Source organism: Heterocephalus glaber, unplaced genomic scaffold (genome assembly GCF_053883595.1).
Source record: "Heterocephalus glaber isolate CG9 unplaced genomic scaffold, H.glaber_assembly_v1.0 deba00000122, whole genome shotgun sequence".
In the NCBI taxonomy this organism is placed as follows: domain Eukaryota; kingdom Metazoa; phylum Chordata; class Mammalia; order Rodentia; family Bathyergidae; genus Heterocephalus; species Heterocephalus glaber.
The window spans coordinates 6,094,310-6,118,606 of NW_028258138.1; the positions used below are offsets into that span (position 1 = coordinate 6,094,310).

Sequence of the window (24,297 nt, forward strand, 5' to 3'; positions counted from 1 at the left end):
AAATATAGGGAATACTTGAAATATAGATATTTTTACAAATCCTTATTATGTAGTTGCCTTATTTTTGTAATACTCTGCTCTGGTGACTTTGTTGTTGTTGTTTGTAAAACTGTTTAACCCTTCCCTTCAAATATGTTTTTGACATTCTTATACCAAATAAAAGCAACAATCTCCGCCTAAAAAGAAGAAAAAAGAAAAAGAAGGGAAGAGATCAATGAAATATAATTCATTAAGTATAAAAATATGTTGCTTCAAGTTCAGAATAATTTAATAACTCTTTGTTATTTCATATTTATCTGGAAATGGGACAGATACAGGTTCTGATCCTGTCACAAGAGGTAGAATTCCAGCGTTTGGTACAACGTTCCAAGACAGGGTCAAAGTGACATTCCTGTTTCCCTTGAGACCATTTCCATCATCAAAGAAGAAATATTTTGTTTTCATGGCTTTCAACAGCAGCCTCGGATTATCACCTCTCAGAACAATCTTATCCCAAAGGCCCACTTGGTTGAGGGCATTATTTTTTGTTGAATATTCTGCTGATTAATAAAGAAACAACTGCTTAGCGTTCCAATCAAACATATTCTCTAGATCCACACTTACATCAAATGCAATGAATCCCAGGTCACTTCTTTCTCCAGGTCCAGTGAACGCGAGACGTGCAGCCTGCCCGGAACGCTCCTGTCTTGGAAGGCTGTGGGGGTGAAGCAGCCAAAGGTGAGCACCGCCATGGCGCCTCTCACCAGCCCAGTCTCCACAAGGGCCCGGGCTCGCCTTCTGGTGCCCGGCCTGCCCACGTTTCGGGAGCGCAACCGATTTTACTCTCTTCCATGGATCTAAGAAGTCATTGGTAAACCCACAGTTGCTGAGATCTTTTCCTGTTATCTTCTCAGAGTGTTACAAGATATACTCTTTAATTAAAAAATGCATTAAAATGAGTCACAGTCTCCGCCAAATTATTCAAGTAAAATCTTTAACGAAAGAATCACTCCTAACAGGTTGACAAGTTTAAGGAACTGTAATGGTGGGGCACCTGGAGTCTAGCATCTGTGGGGAGCTATTACCACCCCAGGGCTGACAGGTGAAAGGGAAGAGATCCTTGCTGGAACTTAACGCTTAATGCTGGAGTTCCACTCTACCAAGATTTCCTATCTAGGCAGAGAGAGAGAGCCAAGAAAGAGAGATCCTTACCTCCTTCTCCTCATCCTTGAGCATTATGTCAGTGACCGCGGTTGGTCAACCCCAGTGGGAAGGCAGACAGCAAGGGAGCCTGGGGACTGCAGTCTGCAGGGATTGCCCTCTGGGGGCATAGAGCAGAGGAGAGATGGGTGGGGAATCCATGAGCAAGAAGACTCCTGGAGGAGCGAGGCCAGGCTCTGTGGGCCACAGCCAATCAGCATGTTGTAACTCTATTATTAGAGGAAGGTTCCAAGCTGAGCTCCAAAATGCAGCTGCTGTGTGCCTAAGTTCTGGTTAGGTAACATCGTTCAGTCTCTGTTTCTTTTTGTTTAACTGGAATAAAAACAGTCCTACATTAGAGATATCCCAATGGTGACGCTTAGTTTGTAAGGTATTGATGAGTATTCAATAAACACTACCTGCTATTGTTATTATTGCCAGTTTAGTCATTATTAGAGGGAAAGAAGTAGGAAAAGTGGACAGCACAACCAAGAATGTGAAATCATTTGTCACCCTAAAATAGAAACTCTACATCAAATTAACAGGCAAGTCCATTAATAGCCGAAGTCACACCTGGCAAGGAAACATTGGCATCTTCCCACTAGAATGAAGACCAAAAAGAAGGATGTTTCCTTACACCATTGTCATTTAAAATTCTAGAAATTTCAGTGAACATGTAACATTGTGAAAGGGAAGAAATTTACCTTTTAAAATTTAGATTATATGAAAGGTTCACTGTTTACAAAGCCACTCCCCCTACTTAAAAATTGTGGCTAGACACCAAAAGAATGTATAAAAATTAATGGTTATTCTAAAACCCAGGCTAAAAAATAATCATAATATTTAATAAAACAATGCTCCGTTTATAATGGTAACATAAAATTATGAAGTGTTAGGTAGCTTTATGAAGAATTTTGTGAACAATATGAAGACAACCAAAAAATAAAAACAGGAAAATAGTTATTTTAAAAGGAGAAGGTATTAAATTAAAAAATGTCTTATTTTTGCATAATAGAAAGTGTCCATTTTTTTCCAAATTCATTTTTAGGATTAACACAATTGCATATAAATTCCCAGTGGATTTATTTTGAAAGTCCTCAAGCAAGACTAAAAGTTATCTAGAAGAATAAGCTCATAAGTCAAGTTGAGAAAAGTTAAATAAAAAAAATTACAGGGATAAATAAGTGAAGTATACCTTATCAGCTATTGAAGTATAATTTAATATTAATATAATCAAAACAGGTTGTCTGATGCAAGAATCGATTATTGGGACAATGAAAGAAAACAAATTCTGGAAAGAGAATGAATACATTAATATAATAAAATAAACATTGATACACATTCTGACACATTACCCCAAATAAATGCCAGGTGAAATGAAAATTTGAGCATTAAAAATAGTTCACCTTAAAAAGTTTAGAGGAATGTGCAACAGAATATTTACGTATCTCAGAATGGAAAATTGCTTTATAAGAATAAATGCAATGCCAAATAGTTACATCACAAAGTTGACAAAACTACATGAATGAAGTCCTTCATATTTCAGATGTCATCCTCCTTTCATTCCTCCTTGTTGCTTGCTGACTATGGGGCCTTTTCTAAGCTTGAATTGGGACAGGATTAGAAGGCCTCTTATACCACAGGTGAGTTACCATGTAGTTAGTTTCTTGGATGATTTATTCTTGGAATTCAACTTAGGTTGTCATAGCCCCACTTCCTGGTGCATTGATGCTGGCAGTCATCAGTAGCATTTCCCCAGACTGTAATCAAAAAAGGTTGGGGATTCTTTAATACATTGCTCTTAGAACTCAGGAAGATCTGAGTTTCACATGGAGACAGCAGTGGAGGAGTCCAAATAAATGTAACAGTCCCCATTTTACAGAGAAGGAATACTGTGCTTCTTTATAAATCAACATTTATTTTCTCAGAATGAGATTTTACTATTTCTTATTCATAGAAATAAGAGATTATCTGGGCAACTTTTCCCCATAGTTTCTAAGAATCTATCACCATATACATTTACCAGAGGTGGCTCTTGGGATCCATAATCTATGGAAGGGAAAAGATAGAATTAGGATTAGAGAGAGGGGACATGGAGCTGGGTGTGTGGACACCAGTAACCTCAGCCAACCCTGGGCAGATGGGAAGACGGGCTGATCTCTCAGAGCTGTGGTCAGCTGGGGTAAAGGGCAGCCTTCCTGTTCCCCAAGTCGATGGGTCACTGGATAGGGCAAACCTGGACTGGGTGACCTTCAGTGAGACAGCTGTCTCCAGAGTGAGATGATCTCTTTGTACCTGAAGTCCATTGGTAATGTTCCCTTCAATCTGAAGAGTGGACTGTGGAGAATGAGCCTAGACCTGCTGGTAGGATGATTTGGTGAATGTTTCCTTAGCTCTACCTCCTGGGTGAAAGCAAAGAAACCATGAGGAAGGATTTCATTCAAGATGGCTTTTGAAAGCACCTACTGTGAGTCCGTACTGCCCTATCCTCTCAAAGACAGTTAACAAGGCCTCAGCACTTCCGTTCATGTGCAGTCATTGGTTATGAGTGACTCACGTTCTCTTAATTGCAGTGCTTCCTTGGAAAGTCACTGTGGAAAATATAGCCTAGCTCGTACATTTTCCCAGACAGGAGTTTGGCTGCCAACAGAGAATTCTACACAACCAGAAACTCTCGATGATGAATTCACAACATAATGACAGTTAAATTTAAAAAATAAACATGATAACAAAATTTCCACAAAATATTTTCTGTAAGCACAGAGGGCTAGTCATTTGCTTTGTGTCATTTGCTTTGTGTCATTTGCTTTATGTCATTTTCTTCGTAGAGTTCTTATTCTTAAACAATTTAGAATATCCTTTATGATACATGATGGCTGATGGTACTATGACTCTTCTGGGTCACTCAATTATTTCTTTTTCCTACTTAATGACTTTCTCCTAAGTGAATGCACTGATGCTGCATTAGTCAGGGTTCCCCAGAGAGAGAGAGAGACTCAGTAAGGAGATTTATTAAAAGATATTGGTTTATGTGATCATAGGCACTGAGAAGCCCCACAATGTGACAGTTAAGAGCTGCAGACTTGGAGACCCAGGGAAGCTGGTGGTCTCCTTCCAAGGCCTGCAAGTTGAGGAACAGGTGGTGACGCGTCCAGTCCAGGTCTGAAGGCCTGAGAAGCAGAGGAACTGAGGGCAGGTCAAGGTCCTAGCTCTGACTGCAGAGTGAAAATCCTTCCTTCCTCCACCTTTTTGTTCTAGTCAATCCAGAATGGACTGAGGGATGCCCACCACATCGGCCAGGGTGGGTTTTCCTAATTCAGCCTGCTGATTCACAAGCTAATCTCTTCCAAACACACCACCAGAGGCCTTCTCAGAACCCGCATCTTACCTGCCATGAGCATCCTGTGACCCAGTCAAGTTGACACATCAAATTAACCATCACAGATACAAATCAATGTCAAATAATATAGATATTTTTGGGTAAAATGTATTTTAAAACTTAATACACTATTGAACCTAGTTCGAGTGCACAGTACGGTGTGTCAGGACCCTCCAGACCCAGCGCCCCCTCCCTCTGGTATTCTGAGCCCTAGATGCTAACACCTCTGCACTAACTGACTCCTTTGCTCTCTGGCTTCTCAGGAGATTTGGCTTGTGGAGGCGTGGGAGGAAGCTGGGTGGCTTCGCAAATGTTGAAGTATCAATAACACCTCTTGGCCACATTTGGACAGTGACTGCATCCCTGTATAAAGGCCACGATCGTCCTCTGTGGCTCTCTCTGGGTCTCCCTAATCCCTCCTCCAACAGTCCCCGCTGTACTAGGGGCAGGAATGGCTCTCCTGTGGTTGCTGCATGGATATTCAACATCCCTTGTTGGTTTCCCAAAGCCCTGTCCATGTGGCTGTGACTCAGCCTTCATTAAGTGCTGCTCAGGTACCTGGCTAGAGGGCACCATCTGTTTCTGACTGAGACTCTGCCAGATACAGTGTTTTTCATTATTGCCGTATGTCACATGCATTTGCCTTTTTCCTCTGTCTAGTTCTCACTGATTAGGGTCATGAATCTTCTCTTCCTGTGACATTAAATTGCTCTTAAAGCTTAAGTCAAAAGACTACTTTTAGGGCTACTTTCCACTTTTTAAAAAGATATTACATAAATTTGGGAAATGTTAAATCCAGACATTCATGTATATGTGCTTTCTCCATGCAAATAACCGCGAAAACCTGTGTAATCCCAGGCTGTTCCTGGTTCCGAGGTTGTTGTGCTGACAGTTTCTGGTTCTGAGACCTGAGGTTCCAGTGCCTATATTGTTTCCAGTTCCAAGGTTCCAGGGTCTAGACTGTTCCTGGCACTGATGAGAGCATTGAACTCCAGCCCAGCAGCTTATTTGACTGAACAGTCTGTGAACTGTTAACATTTCGGCAACAACTGCCTTCCCTTTTGGGTTTGTTAAATGAAGTTTTCATTTAATGTAAGATTTGAAGGCTTCTATTTCAGAGCTCCTTAAGAGCTGCTACTTTCCTCTGTGTGCTTGTTTTTAATCTCAAAATCTAGATTTACTTCTAATTCCAAATATCAACATTCATTTTACTTTTACCATCTATGTCACTGAGTAGAGTAGGGGTAGGTACCAAAATTACTGATTATGTTACTTCTATTTTTAATATGTAATGGAAACCTTATTGTGTAACTGGAACTTTTCAAAAATTTAATTTTGCTAAAATTGAGGTAAAATATACATAGCACAAAACTGGCCATTTTAATTAATTTTAACCAGGCAGCTTAGTGGCATTGAATATATTAACTCTGATGTGTAACCATCCCTGCCATCCATCTCCAGAATTGTTGAAATCTTTCAAAACAAAACTCTGTATCCATGACATAATAACTTCCTGTTCTCTCCTCCCCAATCCCCTGACAACTCCCATCCTACTTTCTGTTCCTGTGAACTTGACGATTCTGAGGACCTCATGTAGGTTGATTCATACAGTATCTGACCTTCTGTGGGCTCACTTTATTGTGTAGTGTGATGACCTCATATCTCATTTTTGATGTAGCTTGTGCCAGTATTTTCTTACCTTTTACAGCTGAGTAATATTCCACTACATGCATAAATACATTTTGTTTGTCTCTTCATCTGCTGATGGATGACACTTGGGTTGCCTCCACCTTTTAGCTGCTGTGAATACTGCTGCTATGAGCATGAATATACAAATATTTGTTCAAATTTCTACTTTCAATTATTTTGAGAATCCTGGATCATATGGTGATTCTGTGTTTAATTTTTAGGAACTGCTATACTCCTTTCCATAGTAGTTGATCCATTTTATATTCCTAACAGCAGCACACAAAGGTTCCGACTTCTCATTCTCAACAGCACTTGTTATTTCCTGGTTTTGTTTGTTTCATACGGAAGAATCTTACACATGATTACAAGTCCATTATGGTAGTTTTCATCTGCAGAGGCTTCAGAGTGTCCATGTAATTCATTCTTCCAGAGACAGAGAACTTTGTAAAGTGGCAAATTTAATTAACATTGCTAAAGGTCTTCAACTTTAGGTGTGGGAGATTACAATTGGATTGTACAGGTATTTCTACTCAAGATGATATCACTCTTTAGCATGGGACATTTTAAAGACCAATTCATTTCATCTTTCCTGAGGGCTACTATGTAATAGGTCCTGTTATAGGTGAATGGGCCCAATGATGAAAGTCTAAAAAAGTCCCATTTCACTTGGAAACCCACCATGACGCTGACTTCTTTAGAGACCCTATTGATTGCTCATGTTGCTCTGGGAATAATCTCTCAATTAGGTTGACGAGGGCTGGGTCCAGGGAAGGCAAGAGTAAGAAGAATACTAACAGAGGGCTCTTTCCACAGCTGGTCTTTTGTGCTAATCTACGACACTTAACACTTTGTATTGTGAGGCTTGTGTACATATTTTTTTTATCAGACTGCATTTTTGAGAGAATTCATCAGTATTTAATTATGCACAATTATGCAGAGTCTTGCACAGAAACCTTCAAAAGGTGCATGCTTTATTTGCCCAGCATCAATGAACCTGGCTGTTCTGTAGTCTTCTGTGTGCTGGTTTAGTTGTGGCCACTAGAGGAGCCAGGGCAGGGGCCAGGAAACCAGAGCTTATTCCACTCACTGGTGCTGGAAACCAGAGGCATTGCCTGCCAGGCAGGACCACACGGGAAAGCACCAGGCAGTCAGAGGAGATAGGAGCAGGTGGGGAGAAATCAGCCAGAGCCTTTGATAAGGATTCTGTAGGTATTGTAAACCATGAGGGTGGTCCCTCATTGTCTTGTATGTGAGTTGGGTTGGTTAGGCAGATGAACACACTCAGCTCTCTGTATCCATGGGGGATTGGCTGTAGGATCCCTCCCCATGGATACCAAAACCCAAGATGCTCAAATCTTTTATATAAAATGGCATAGTATTTGCATATAACCTATGCACACCTTCCCACATAACTTTAAATTGTCCCTAGATTGTTTATACTACCTAAGGCAATATAAATGCTATGCAAATAAGATTATACTGTATGGTTTATGGAATTATGACAAGAAAAATCTCTGTACATGTTCAGTACAGATGCAACTAAAAAAAACATATTTTCAGCCCACAGTTGGTTGAATCCATGAATTTGGACTCAAGGAGATGGAAGGCTGACAACACTGCCTTCTGGGGTGTGAGCCCAAACAGAGGAGGCAAGGTTCTGGATTCGTTGGTTTGCACATAAAAGACATGCTCCTACCTGAGCCATATATATATATATATATATATATATATATATATATATATATATATATATACGAAAAAATTCGGAGACTGACCCTCTATGATTTCTTCAACATTCCTGAAGAGTGACAGCTTCCAGGAGCTCTGGTGGCTCTAGCTCTCCAGTATGACCATGTAATAGGTCACCCAAGGTGCCCACTCCTGACCTGGAGGCTCCCTGATGCGTGGGAGTGGTGGCTCTACACTTTGGCACCTCCTAGGTGAGCACAGCTCATAAACCATTCTGGTCTCATTGCTTCTGTTACTGGGGTGTGTGTGTGTGTGTGTGTGTGTGTGTGTGTGTGTGTTTGTGTGTGTGTAGGTTTGCAATACATAATGGTTACATCTATTTGGGGGATAAGTATATGTATTTATTGTATCTTTATTATTTTTAACCCCTTTATCCCCTCCCTTCCTTCCTCCCTTCTTTCTCCCCCAAACCTCATCTCTGCAATCTGCCTTTTTGGTTCCTACCATCTCCCCAAAGAAAAATGAGCAAGCTGAACTCTGTCTGCCTTGGAACACTTCAGGAGCTGGAAGATGAGCCCACTCACTCTCCTCCTATGGCAGAGTCAGCTGTGACTCCTGAGTACACACGTATACACACACACACACGCTCACACATACAGACACAGACACACATGCACACACATGTCTCCACCAGGCAATATGCAGATGTGGTGTGCAGATACAAAGTGTGAATGTGGTTAGGAAATTTGCTTTTGTAGAATGCAGTTCCACCTTCCTCTAATTTGGCTTCAGGTGTTGTTTTGCTGTTTCATGAGTCTGAATGTAATTAGTCAAAATTAAAATCTGAAATCTCTAAGTATATTTGCAGTCCAACTTCATCTGAGGCAATAAAAAATAAATAACCCATGGGGATTTTATTCTTTCTCAGATTTGGTGAGGCAGAATACAGAGCAAGTAGGCTCTCCACGGGGCTGAGAGTCCTGTACCTCAAGTTCATTTCACCTGAACTGGCAGCAGTGTCTCTAGACAGGAGGTAGGAAGAGTTTTAAGGTAGGAATGTGCCAGGAATCTTTGTGTGCAGAGAACTCATTTTATTCTTCCTTTTCAGGGGGGCAAGGTAGTGAGGCAATCAACATGACTTTCTAGCTCATTGCTGCCTTCCCACCTCCATTACTAAGCCCCATCATTGTTTATATCATGCATTTATATTCAGGTTGCAAATGAGTATGCTATATCTGCCTGGAGTCTAGTAATGTATCTCCAAGAATCAAGAATATACCTGAAGTATTATTGACACTGAAGTCCTTATTTTCTTCAAAAATAGTTTCCCCTTTTGTTTTGGTATTTTCTGGAGAAACAGAACCAACAGGATACTGTGTTTTGGTTTGAATATGTCCTGTTTAGAATTCATGTTGAAACTCAGTTCACCTTGTTAGGATAGGATGTGGAACATTTTGGAACATGATTAAGTCTCAATGGCTCTACTCTTGGGAATGGATTAGTGCCTAATGGAAGGACTGGAGGGAAGGAGCTGAGACATTTTGTCCCGGTCTCCAGAGCAGACCCCCTCCAGATACCAAAGTGTCAGTGGTTTGACCTCGGACTTGCCAGCCTCCAGAACTGCAAGGAACATTTCTATCTTTATGATTTCTAATACTCTGTAATGTCATTCTAGTTTCAGGTACCTTGTTGTAGCAGGACAAAGGGACTAAGATACATAGAGCTGATGAAAGAGGAAATCTATCATAGGAAGTGATTCATGTACTTATGGAGACCAAGAATCCCACCCTCTTCTATCTGTGAACTGGATATCTGCAAACCAGGAAATGTGGTGGTACAATTCAGCCTGAGTCCTAAGGCCTGAGGACCAGGGACCCATGGGGAGAAGTGCTGAGTTCAAAGGCACAAAGAATAGGAGCCCTGATGTCTTAGACCAGGAGAAGGTGGGGGTTCCAGTTTATGGAGGTAGACAGAGAATTCACCTTTCCTCCACCTTTTCTTCCATCCAGGTGTTGCCCATGTTGATGAGGCTAGATCTTCTGTACTCAATCCATTGATTCAAATGCTATTCTTTTCTAGGAACGTCTTCACAGATACACCAGAAATAATAATGTTTTACCAGTTACCTGAGCATCCCTTAACCCAGTCAAGTGCATTTATAAAATTAACTGCCACATCTTCTAAATCCCCATCTTTCTCCCATCCTTCCTCTTTCCTTTCTTCTCTGACCTCACTTTCTCCATCCCTGCTTGGATCCTATGTAAAGTATACATACAGGACAATATGGTCTCCACTCATGGAACTTACATACTGCTACACTGGCTGCTGCAAACATAACTGAGCAATTGCCAAGAAATATGCAGGATTTTTCTCCCCTGTAGGTACAACAAACCTCAAAATCTATAGTCATCATTTTCTCTGTCCCTTCTACCAAAAATATATGTTCCAGGCTGAAGCCTCTGTAGTTGTGAATGGGATGTTATTTGGAAGTAGTGTCTCTGTAGATGCGATCAAGTTAAGATTCAGTCATTGCAGACCCTATTATGGCCCTAATGCAGTGACTTGCATCTATATAAGACAGATATTTGGAGATATAGACACGGGGAGAATGTCATGCAGTCATTGAGTTGGAGATTGGAATGATTCTTCTACAAGCCAAGAAATGTCAGCTGTCGCCAGCAACCACTAGAAACAGAGACAGACATAGACCAGATTTTCCCTCAGAGCTTCCAGAAGAAACTAATCCCGGGGACACCTTCATTTAGGACTGCAAACACCCAGAGCTCTGCAACACTGAATTTCTCTCACTTCAAGCCACTGTGTGTTGTGGTGATTTGTTAAATCTGCTCAAAGAAGCTAATCTACCCAGTCACAGCAATAACTCTGAAATTATTCCCTTTGCCTCCAGGCAGTCCATCTTCCCCATCAGTGAGCTCTGTGGCAGTCTAGAGATTGCAATTGGGGAAGGCTCAGCACAGAAGAAAGGGAACTCAGGCACGAGATGGGACACAGAGGGAGATGAAGAATTTGGAGAGAGGTTCTGAGCCTGGAAAGTGACCTTGGACATTTACATCACTGGACACTTGCAGGAAACTTGTGATGGTCTGCTAACTTCCCCCAGGATGTGGACTGAAGGAATCAAAAGACAGAGAAGTTTCTGTTGCCCTCTAGGTGGTGTGCACTCCATCTCATTAAATACTCTCTGCTGCCACAGGACTGGGGCCACTACTTGTACTTAAAGTCAGAAAGCTGAGGTTCTATGGGGTTGCTGCTCTTGTTCAAGAAACTATGAGCTGATAAAGCCCTGGTATGGAGTTCAGTTTCAAGACATTTTGCTCCACAGTGAATATTCTTTCTTAGCATTCTGTGCTGGGATGTGTCCCCTAACGTTCATGTGTTGGAAACTTAATTCCCGATGTAACAGTGTAGAAAGGTGGAACCTTTAAGAGCTGACTGGGTCATGAGCACTTTGCTTCCTCAAGTAGGCTAACAGCATTATCCAGGAAGTGGGCTTGTTGTAAGAGCAAGTTGGTCCCTCTTGCTCTTTATCACCATATGATGACTTTTGGCATATTGTGAGGCAGCAAGATCCAGATTTCTTGATCTTGGGCTTCTCAGCCTCCAGAACTGTAATAAATGAATCTTTGCTCTTTGTAAATTATCCAGTCTCAGGCATTTTCTTATAGCAGCACAAAACAGGTTAAGATGACATCCATATACCTCTACATCAGCAAATTGAGTTACTTCTTTTTCATGGCTCTGTTTTGGTGTTGACCTCTCTGAATTTCTATTCACGTCTATAGTAGGTCAAAAGTCGCTTGGGGCTGGGGATTTAGCTCAGTGGTTCTGCTGCCTGCTTTGCAAGCACAAGGTCCCAAGTTTGATCCCTGGCACCAAAAGAGAAAAAAAAAGTTGCTTATGATTTAATTCCAGCTTGTATCTCATTTTCTCCATGTAAAATTCTCGAAGCATCTCAGTCTAAAATATCTGAAATGGTTCCATTGAACAAAATGGCAATATTACATACATGTACAATTATATGAAAATTAATTCACACATATAAATAAATTTGGCATGAATTGAGCACTTCTTGAATCATCCCTCGAAGTATTGTCTTGGTCTTTTTGTATATTTCCTCCCTTGTTATTTATTTAATTATTCATTTATTTATTTATTTAGTGTTGTAGTAAGCTCCCTTGGCAGAGCCCTTCATTTATATTTCTTCTTGTGTCCACTAGGTCTCAGAATGTTGTGAGCACAGAGGGTGCTCAATAAACTCACATGTCTTGGCTCTTAATATAAGTATCTGCCCTGGATCCATTAACTCCAGAATGCTAAATAAATCCCTAAACTCTTCCATGCTCAGTTTTCTCCCTTTCACATAAGGAATTTGCTGGCTTCCATTTCCTCCAGCTCTCTCCAGCAAGGGCACTGCTCCCTTGGCTTAGAGACGCACCAGGAAGATGGGTTGTGGGGTCCTCTGGCTCCGTGTCCAGCCACCTGGGGCCCCAGCAAGGCTCACCTTGCCAGGTCCACCAGATGGCTGAGCTGCAGTCATGACCTTGGTGCTCCTTGCAGGAAAGAAAGGCCAGGTGTGACGCAGACAGGATCTCTGTGTGGTTCAGGTGTCTTTCCAACACTCTGTCTAGGAGACCTGTTGGGAGATGCCAGCTCTCAGCAGGTCAGATCTATTGTCTCACATGTGCCCAGAAAGGCATTTGGCAGCATCATATTTACACAGGAGCTGTGGTCTATGGGGGTCAGGGAATTGATATTTTGAATGATGACAATAAGAAAAGTGCCTTCTCAGAAAATAGGTGAAGAGTGTGTGTGTGTGTGTGTGTGTGTGTGTGTGTGTGTGTGAAGGCAGGGTTGGGGTGGAAACATACAGTAAAGACTTGAAGCTCTGTTTTACATTTTCTTATTTGAACGGACGCCCCCCCCCGCCCCAGTACAATCTTGTAGATGACTACAGTGTGCAGGTTCATAATCCCTGGGTTCTGAAAATCACAGATATGGACAACTGAACTTTTGCATACCAGGAGAACATTTTTTTAAAGTTTAAAATATAACTACATATATCTGGATATTGATAGGTTAGGAAGTAAGGACATTCCTTTGCTGGTATAACATCTCCCTTTATTGAACTGCATTAAAACTGCAACCAACAACCAACCGTATATTCTCAATTTTGCCTGTAGGTAGCAACATCTGGCAGTATGCATTAATAGTACAACTGAAAAAAATATCAAGAGAAGAGCAATGTAGATTTTATGTTTAAAGAGGAATCATTAATTGGCAATCATGCGTAACAGACAACATGAGGTAGTTCATTTCTTTATATGGCAGACCAATTGTATTTTATGTTCATTTTACTGGAGCAAATTCCTTCTCACTCTCCTGAGAACCAAATGTGAACATACTCATCATCTTTACCAAAGAAATTCAAACATTATGTTTTTGTTCCCCAGGAATATGCTGTTAATGTTACTATTTCAGAATGATTTCTATGATACAGATGTGCTCATTGGTTTGCCAATATTTTTAAATGGATCCCAAAAGGAACATTTAAAGATGTGAATAGTATATTTACAACTTCAACTGCATGTTGTATTTAAAATCCAAAGATGATCTCTGGGCTTTGTCTTTGACATGTGTTTGATTTGAGACCATGTTGTTTTAAAGAGTGATTCTAGTCCAGGTCTGACTGTGTGTACCAACTTCTCCAGGGGACATTTGGCAATGTCTTGGGACACTTTTTGGTTGTCATGACTAGGAAGTGTCCTGCTAGCATCTCATAGGTACAGGCCAAGGCTATACCATACAACCCCCAGCAAAGTTTCCCACTGCAGAGGGTGATTCAGCCCAACATGTCAGAGTGCTAAGATTACAAAGCCTTGCTTTAATGAAAAAGAAAGATCTCCCCCTGACAATAGCCTCAGCTAATTTCTGAGTCTCATTTTGTGCAGAAGAGCCAAAATGTCACGACCTGAACATTTGTCTCAGAAGAATTTCTCATCCTTACTACTGGAGAATAGAGAAGCTATGTTCAGTCTAAGTGTGATTTGTGATGTGAGAATTCTACGGCAGTTTGTTTGACGTTTCATACTTCATGGTCTGACCTTTTGGGAAGACTAATTGCTGACTAACAATCCTTCAAAGGTGAGCACATTCTACCTGGAAGGATACTACCCTTTGGCAGCGCAGGAAAGGGGTGGGGTGGGGTGGGGAGAGAAGCAGAGGAAGAAAACATTGTTTTCATTTTAAACACCTTCAAAGCTTGGTTGCACTTAAATAAGACATCATTAATTGTTTCATTAGCTGAGAAAGGAAAGCAAATGCTAGAAACACAGCTATCAAATATTATGGAATTTGGGAAAACGATGTCTCAGGATAATTCTCTCGTGCAGTGCATCAGCACAATAAACAAGAAAGACATTAGTTAATGTCACAACTACTTCCCTTCTGGCCCCTCCCACTTCCCTCCAGGAAGAAGCCTTGAAACCTCTTTTACCAAACCACAGGCAAGCAAACCCAAAAGTTGGCCCATGACTTGGCAGTACTGTATTGCTAGGCATGGGACATGATTTAGAGACTCTCTACGTTGCATTGTGAAGCACCTCTCCCGCTAGAGGGGGAACATGAGTCACAAGGATGAGTAAGAGGAGAGCAGTCAATGGCATTGGACTCTGTGGCTCCTGAAAGTGAGCTCGCCTTAGGAAAGCAATCCTTCGTTCGCAGGACACCAAAGGAACACATTGCCCACTTCTCTGTGATGACCTGGTTCCTAACAGTGTGAGGTTAATGAAGCTCCTTATTTTGGGCAGGATGAGTAAGTAGCAAGTAGAAAAATCTATCCAAGAGAGCCAGGTTCAGAAGATTTAATTGCTTATGTGACAGGAAAGAGGCCCCTTCTTTCAAAGCAGAAGGATGTGGTTCTCTATTCCCAAATCTGGCAGCTCTTCCTTAATTACAGACATAAGAAGGAAAGTAAAATTTGATGGATTAAATAAGGGAGTGAACTGGTACTTATTTTCTAACCAGAAAGTACCATTTTTTGTAGTTTTGAATTGATAATTATTGGCACCATAGCTTATTCACGTTTGAAATGAGGTCCTCCTTTTAATTAAAATTGAGCTGCTTTACATGTCTTGCCTTCCTTTAAGAAAATCTTCTAAGTGTTTAAGTCCCCAGTATTGGAAAGCGTTAATTACAGTGTGGAAGGAAGAGAGTGGAGAAAGCTGGAGGGGGCATGTGCCTCTTTGTTTCCCATAAACATAATCACAGGGAGAGCACAGGCAGGTTGGATGCATTTGTCAATTTGCCAGAAGCCCTGTTCATTGGAGGCTGGAAAGCATCCCTGGGGGAAGGCTCATGCAGGCTCCTTTCCAATCATTTTATTGCTCAGCCTCATTTCAGAACCCAGACAGATAATCACAAAACCTCCCACATTCTCCTAAAAATGTGCATAAAAATTCAGCCACAGCAGATGCTGGGATGTGCACCTGAATCTTACACCTGTGGGAAAAGCTTTCATATTGAAATAAGGCTCTGTGACAGCCAGAAAAATGGAATCAATATGCTCAGATACATAGAAGGTTGATGGGTACATAGTTCTAATTTTATTTAAAACTTGTTGATATATTTATTTTGTGGAATTGGCTCATTTGATTGTGGGAACTGGCAAGTCCAACATCCCTAAGTCAGGTCTGAAGGCTGGAAACTCTGACAGCAGTTAATGTTGCAGTCTCAGAGTAGAATTTCTTCTCCTCCAGGAGACAGGATTGGTTCTTTAGGCCTCTCACTAATTGAATGGGACACACACTCTATTCCCTCATTAAGGGTGAGTTCCTTTAAAGTTTGTAAAAAAAAAAAAAAATACTGTCACAGCAACACCTAGATTAGTATTTAATTTCATCCTATAACTGGCCACTATAACTGGCCAAGTTGACATATAAAACTAACGTCTCCTAATCTGATGACACCCAAGAGGGCCCAAAATCTTGAAAGTCACTGTTACGGCCTTTGTCTAGATGGCCCCTCAAAGTCTCCTGCACTCACAGATGGAGCTTTTGGGAGCTAGGTGGATTTAGGGTGTGTGACTATGGATTAAAGGTCTGTGATAACTACATCAGTCCACTGGTCTAGCACAGATCTGGGTGTGGATAATGGGAATGCCTACCCTGGGTGTGGGTGGCACTGTCCAATAGGCTTATAGCCTGGGATAAAAGGAAAAGAGAGGCGTACTGCTTTACTACTTCCAGCCTACCCTGCCATGGACTGTTTTCCCTAGGTCGGTGGTGGTGAACCTACAGCAAGCATACCACTGCTGGCTTTTTATATCATTGAAAGCTCCAAAAGGTTCACCATCACCGCCATAGGCCATGCCCCTTGGCCATGCTGCCCTGCCTTGGAGCCAACTGTGAGCTGAAACGTCTGCAAACAGTGAGCTAAAATAAACCTTCCCTCCTTTAAGTTTGGGTGTTGGGTATTTTATCCCAGCAATGAGAAGAGTAACTAAGACCTTCACCAAGCCCATTCTGATGATGATGACTTTCTTTCTGTTTCAAGGGTCTATCCCACTTATTCTGGTTCTAATCTGGCCCACTTTCTCCTTTTTCTCGTAGAACAGGAGTGAAATGGCAAGTATGTTGAATCAGGGGTCAGGGTTTACTTTCTTGGATGCCTACATCATTCAAAGTCTATTTCCTAGTAGTTTTTCACTTGATTCTCATTTTTGTGGTTTTGCTTATACAATTAACTTGACTCTCTATTTGGATTATAAATTCCTGGTGGTAGAGAATGTAATATCTTTTTCTTAAAGTTCATCATCATGATTCAGGTAGATAATCAGAAAATACATTCAGAATTTTATAGTTACATGGAACTGAGAAACCTGCAAAATCAAAACCATTCATTCTAAGTGACTAAGTTCAGCCATTCATTTGTTTTTAGTCCATCCATCTATGCTTCCATCCATCCAGCCAGCCAGCCAGCCAACCAGCCATTTTCTTCCTTCCTTCCTCCCTCTCTTCTTTCCTTTTCCTTCCTTCCTTCCTTCTTCTCACCCTCCCTTCCTTCCCCTTTATCCTTTCATCCCCATATATCCTTTTATCCACTGCTTCACACAGTAAATATTTACTGCGCCCTTTCTTTTGAGAAGCACATGATCCAAACAGAGAGATACAGAGGTTAAATACTTGTGGAACAAGAGAATGTTTTATTTTAAGGTGTTTCAGAGGAGAAATTCCTATTGTGCTTTGAGCTGAAAATAGTTGACAAAATTTTGGAACTTTAGTAGAAATGTATAATTCCCCAAAATGAGTCTCATTGTTTTTACTTCTGATGTGGATTTCAGTCTGGCTTTGCTGCTTCTAAGTTTGAGTAGAGATCACAAAGAAGTAAAAACAGCTCATTAGGGACTGTCCTTTCACAATCAACATTTGTAAAATAATTGAGGCAACTAAGTGAATAATTGGGTCACAACAGGAGAGGACTTTTCTTCAATTACAGAATTTTAGAAAGGCTGGTTCATTTACTTAATCGAATAACCAGGAATAGCTTACATTTCCAACTGTGTTTTATTAGTTGAGATTTGCTTTAATACCCATTGTGAAAAACACGGAGAATTTAGGTGTAAATATTTTTAAAGGATGAAGTTAAAAGTAGAAGAGTGCATTTTGTGCCTTATTTTTTTTTAAATGAACGTCAACACAGACCTGACTGCTGCCTTTATAAAATATTTTCTTAATAAAATCAGAAGAGAGCAAGGAAGAAATGGGAGCAAGGGTAGGCAGAAGAGCTGTTCTGATGAGCTTGGAGCAGACCCCTAGGACTAATGGGAGCAGAAGCCACTGCAACTTGAGCCAGCACTGGCAAAGATGCAAATAGAGCAGTTAAACATTGCTCAATCTGCAGTGCTCTTGGCAAACAAGATCTTTCAGAATTTTTCATCTGTCCTTGGCAAAACTTCAGAGGATCTCCTCCTGCTGCTCATACCTGTGGCAAATTGCCAGGAAGGAATTCCACCAAAACAGAGTTTATTTTTGAAAAATGGAAATGGAGAGAATAGCGAGGGAGTGCAGGGTTATAATAGGAGAACAGATGTTGGTGTTGGTCTATTGCAGTGCAAACCCAGACCTTGTCTGCCCTGCTAGCCGTTAACCCTGCCCAAGGCTCCACTCTCTGTTTCCATGCTCCCACTTGTAAGAGGGGGCGATGGGAAAATTACATGAGGCCATCTGAGAAAGTGCTCCTTGCACAAGCAGAAGGAGAGAAATTCAAGCTATTTCCTACAGGTGCAGCAAATGGGAGTAGCACACGACCAGTATTTCAATGGCAATTATATTTCCATGGTTTTCTTTTTGACTCATAATACCTTCAGGTATTTAATAGCAACTCCTAACATATCGCATAAAGAATGTAAAGCAGGCTGCTGTTTAATAAATATGTCTACTTGGTTTTCTTGTCTTAAAATTAAGAAGAAGTCTATTGATTAAGGAGAAGTCTATTGATCTTATATAGGTAACCAAGTGTACAAATATTCATACAATTTTATTATTAGTCCAGCTGCCTTTTCCACCGCTACTGTATTTATTGACTATGTCAAGGTATGCTTTAAAAATTCCATAAAGCTTCTCAAAGCATATTTATTACCAGATTTCCATCAATATAAGGGGAGAATCTAAAACAACTGGTCCCCTATATTTACCCCGATGTATTTTCTTCAACATGCTATCTCTATCTGAAATTACATAACATTTATTTTTCATTTTATTATTTTTTATCTTTTGCCCTCTTACAGAGGTGCAAACTTGAAGAGGGGAGAGAATTTTGGTCTTGTTTACCAGTGGACTCCTGGTACCCTGATAAAACTTTTAGGATGAATGCTGAAAAAATGAATTCAGAAAATGGGCATTTATATTATTAAGATAAATATGTGTTCACAGTTTTAAGTAATACCCTCCTGCTTTTATTGTTTATCTTGTGGAATGACATTTCCAATGCAATCCATGCCTTATTGAAAGCATCACTTGGTAAACATGTAATTTTCATCAAACTGTACTTTAGTATAAATCAAAATGAAAGGAATCCTCTTCTAAATATTTGTTGACCTGGAGCTTGTGTCATACTTGGATAATGAAGTTTAAGTAGAAAATATTTTAAGGCACACAGAGCTTTCTCTTATATTCAGTGTCATGGAAAAGATATGAAAAATAAACTCAAGTAAATGCAAGAATATGAAGAAAAATAAACAAGACAAAAATGTCAAGAAAAGTGAAAGATATTTTTTTGAAAGGTTAATAAGATGTACAAACCCTTTGGGAGATTATCTCCAAAAATACTGAGAAAACCTAAAAAAATATATGAAGAATGAACAAAAATATATAGCTACAAGATACAGTAAAGACTTTCAGAATCACTGTACAGCCAGATTCCAATAAAATTCAATTGTAGACAATTTTCCAGCTATTATATTTTTACAAAACCATCTCAAGAAGAGACAAAACAATGTGAATGAACCACTAATTATTAAAATATTATATATAAATTTATTCTAAGCCAAGAAAAATTTGAAGTCCCCAATTCATTCTCCAATATAATTCTACATATTGAAGCCCAAGAGATAACAACAAAAATGTTCAATCTCTCTTTAGGAACATAGATGAAAATTATAAATAAATCATCAGTAAATTGAATGTTAAGAAACCAAACATAGCATGATTCAGGAATGTGGCCTGCTTTGACCTCAGAAAAATCTACTAATACAATTCACTACATTACCAGAGCAATATAGAAACAAGAAGCGTTAACTTCAAAAATGCCAAGTAGGCAGTAAAATTCCTTGCTCATTCTTTACATAAACTGGAAATAAACTAAAAACAGATGGAAGCTTTTTCTTCTGATAAATGGTGTGTGGTAAAGTAAAAAACAAAGACAAACATAAAATAAGTAAGTACATACAAAACTGCTATTAATTTCTCACTGTTTGGGTAAAGATGAATAACTGCTGGGTATTTGTCAGCTAATAAACTCAAGGAAGCCCTGGTCCTTTGGTAGGCCTTTGACCTTTAAGAATGAAATCTCCAGATAAGCTAGCGAGAACAATTCAGCACCAGCCTTGGAAGAAACAGCCTTCATCACAACCATTGCAGATTACTAAATAGGGACCCTGTTATAATTTTTAAAAGATAAAGTAATGATTCTCATATAATTTTAAAATATATGCATTAATTATTTTATTCATTCATTAATGAGGAAACCACTGAGATGTTATAATCAGTTCAAACAGAAATTCAGCACACACACACACACACACACACACACAGAGGAAAGCAGAAACACTGAAATAAATTCACAAATAAAAGCAAAATTAATCAATACCCTTAAGGCAATAATCAAATCCATTGCTACTAGGTACAGTTTATTTGGTTTTCTTGGGAAGAATCGATTGCATTACAGCCAGTTTTCTTTAAGTCATGGAATTTTAAAGCAACTCAAAGATAATGAATTGCAAAATCAAAGCATAGGGTGCCCTAGGCAGGACATCTTGCTCATTTCACCTCTTTCACAATTTGGGGGACAAAATACTTGCAAGGAAATATACAGAGACAGCTTCAACCACAAAAAACCTCATCTCTTTTTCTTGACAATATAAGTTTTCAAAGCAACATATGGACAAAAACACTTTTCTCCAGCACATCTCTATGGCCTTACTCCCAAATCATGTCCTCATTACTTGTTGGTTTCCTAAATGTCCATGTGCTGGAGCATTCCCTGTGAAGTAGGGTGTCACAAATCTAGCAGTCCCTTATTTTATAAAATCCAAACACTCCTTGCTTATAAATGCAAGTCCCCAGCAATGTTATCTGCCTAAATATTTCTCAGGGACAAGTGGCTTGGTCACAGCCCTAAGGTTACAGGATGCAGAGATTGACAGGCACGAGGTTGGAAAGGATTGTGGCATCCCACTGTGGAAGGAAGCCTTATGTGAGAAAAGTGGGAATTGGGAATTAGAGGTGGCTCACAATAAGAAAATGAGACCCTGAAAAAGACAGAAGGGCCTAAGGACAATGTTCCCTTCTGTATCCATTCCCAGCCTGATTGATGATTACCAGAGTGGTGGAGTCCACATTTTCCAATGCCAAAGATGATGAGGAATGATTTGGGCTGGGTCTCACCTACACTGTTTGTCCAGTTACAAGACATTAGCTTCTCTGGACCATTGACCTTGTGCAGAGTGGCAACACTGCTGTCTGCCAATTCTAGCTCCATCCAACCCGCTCCAGGCATCAAAGAATTTGCCTCTTATAATGAAATCAGCTCTTTAAACCACTCAGAAGACTTGCGATACGGATCACTACCCAGATTAATTTGCTACCAAATAAAGAATGGGATGCCAAGATCAACAAGAGAGAAAAACCAGTAGTTAGGGTTTGGAAAAAAAAATGCAAGCCTTTCATTTTCCCTTTGTTCTTGTATTTCCAAATTAGGGTGATTATTCTTTTATAACCGGATGGGAATTGAATTTTTAATGATTTTAATGTGCTTATTGTATGTCTGTCAGGGAGTGGTTCTCTGCACGGCCAGCCCCTGATCAGGCCGGTATGATGGCACTGAACAATGCTCTAGGCATCTTGCTAGGGCTGTGGTTGGCCTGGCTTATACCACATGACCACAGATGGTAACGGGATCCCCCAGGACCAGATACATAAATTGAGGGGCTCAGTACATAACAAAAAATGTGCAGCACCTAGTAAAAAGAAACCAAGAATGTTTTCAAGGGAGTGACAGCCAAGAAGTGAAGCAAGAAAGGGCTCTTCTGCATACAGGGCCCTGAGTGACCATACGGGTCATACTTCCATGAAACCGATGCCGTTGTCTCAGGGAGGAGACAAGCAAATTCTTTACCACTATTGACTAAGCAACTTGTCATGCCAGAGACTCAAGGCTTTCAGTTTGGGGCTGGATAAACTCTTTAGTCTAGAAAGCTGTCTTCAACAAAAATCTGTGGATCCAGAAGAGGTTCTTTTGGAGAGGCAGCTTCTCCCACCCTCTTGGAGTCAACAAGATGATGGAAATTGCTTTATGATTACATCCCTTCCGCTCCCTGGGGATCTGTCCTTAAGAAGGTTTTTCTTTTGTGGCTTCATTTAGATTACGTAAACAAAATCTAGGCTCTAATATGGAATATTAAAATATTATATCTTTATATTCCATATTATGGAGTATTTGGGCAATAGCCCTTTGGAATACCGTGGTATTTCAAGACCTCTCTTTTTTCTAGCGTTTAAGATTCTGCCAGCATGAAGCAATTACCTCAATGGACAGTGTTTAACTTGTAATGCATTATTCTCAAAGTGAATTCTGCAGAGGTGTTTTTGGGGTCCCCTAGCTCTCAAGTTAGGACACCACTGCTTTAAGAACTAATCCACACCAGTGTCCCACCTTCCATTTCACTTCTTCACATGCTTGTGCTAGAAAACACATGTGAGCGTTTGCACCATTTTTCCCCCCATTAACTTTATTGGTCCATTTTAGGTATAAAATACAGTTACATTCATCATTGGGATCTTGTACCTTTACATGAGAATCTTGACTCTTATTTTTTCCCCTTCCCCTGCCCTCCTTTCATCCCCTCCACCCTTCCCTATTTTCAAAGACTTTGTTTCCATTTTTTCCTTTTCTCATATTTTTTCTTATCCCGTCTTACCTTTCCCCTACCCCTCCCAATTCCCCTGCTCCTTTAGACCTTTTCCTCCTGTTACACAATATCAATTATATATTTTTAAAACTACAATATCAAGATCTAGGAGACATTACCACAGATTTTACGGAATTTAAAAGGATATAGAAAGCATATTACAAAAATCTTTTTTGAAATAAATTTGACAACTTCTAAGAAGTACCTTGGAAGACAAATTAATGAAACTAACTCAGGAGGAAATATAAAATTTGAATAGCACCTATTAAAGAAAGTATATTCCTAGCTTGAAAACCTACCTATATGACAAGGCTCATATATATTTTAACTAATAAATTATATCAAACCTTTAAAGCAGAAAAAAGAAGGAACACTTCTCCCCTCATTTTAGGAAATCAACATTGTCCTAATCCTAAAACTGGATAAAGATAATACAAGAAAAATGTATGAACATAGATAGAAATTTGTTTAACAAAACAAACTATTAGAAGTCAGATCTGACAGTATGTAGAAAGTGGTTTCATTATAGGGATGGTAGTGTTGGTTCAGCATTGGAAGATCCACCCCCAAAAGTCATCACTTTAACAGAGGAAAGGAAAAAGCCGTATGATCCTGTCACTAGTTGGAGAAAAAGTATTGGACTAAATTCTACTACAGCTGTTCATGGTAAAAGCTATCAGGAGACTAGAAGTAGAACAGACCCTTCTCAACAGATCAAAGACATGTACTCCATACTTCCAGCAAAAATGCCTTACATAAATGGAGACAATACAATGCTTTCTCCCTAAAGTGGGGAACAAGGGCAGATATGCCTACTCTTCACCTGTCCATTAAACTTTGAAACATAGGCCCAAACCAAAATAGTCTGGCAATAAAATGACACAATTAGGATAGGATTGGCAAGGTAGAAGTAAAATCTTTATGTGTAGATGAAATGATCTTCTACAGAAAAATATACTAAGAAATCTCTAGGAGCCCCTAGAACTTGTATTTGAATTTAGCAGGATTAGAAAACACAAGGTATATATAAAAATTCAGGTCTGTGTATACTTGCTATAAATGAAGAATTGGATATTGAAATTTAAAAGTTATGTAGGAGTACAAAGGACCTAGAAAAGTAAAAAGAAAAAAAAATGAAACAGTGATGGAAGACATTTATTACCTAATTTTAAGACTTCCTCTAAAGCTACAGTAATCAAAGCAGTATTGGTGTAAGGAAAGACATATAGATCACTGGAATAAAACAGAGAATCTAGAAATAGAACCACACATATATGGTCCACTGAGTTTTGAAAGATTATTTAACATTAACATTTTATAGAATATAAACTCAATTCAAGAGCCAAGGAAGAGAGTGTTTTCAGCAAATGGCACTAGAACACCTGGTATCCGTATATAAAAAATTAACTTCAACCCTTTACTTCCATACATAAAAATAACTTGAAAGGCTCTATGAACCTAAATATGAAAGCCTAACAGTATAAAACTTTAAGAAGAAATTATAAGGGAAAATGTTTATGAATTTAGGGTAGCCAAGAACTTCCTAGGATACAAAAAACATGATGTATAAAAGGAAAAAATTGATAAATGAGAGTCCATCAAAATTTAGAACTTTGAAAGACATCGTTAAGAAAATGAAAAGTAGTCCTTAAACAGA

The 24,297-nt window shown here is 39.7% G+C and overlaps 1 pseudogene; it reads right to left on the reverse strand.

Moving 5' to 3' along the window:
- Positions 1–244: 244 nt before the first annotated feature.
- On the reverse strand, positions 245–731 carry LOC101718974 (signal peptidase complex subunit 3 pseudogene; annotated as a pseudogene).
- Between the last annotated feature and the right edge of the window lie 23,566 nt (positions 732–24,297).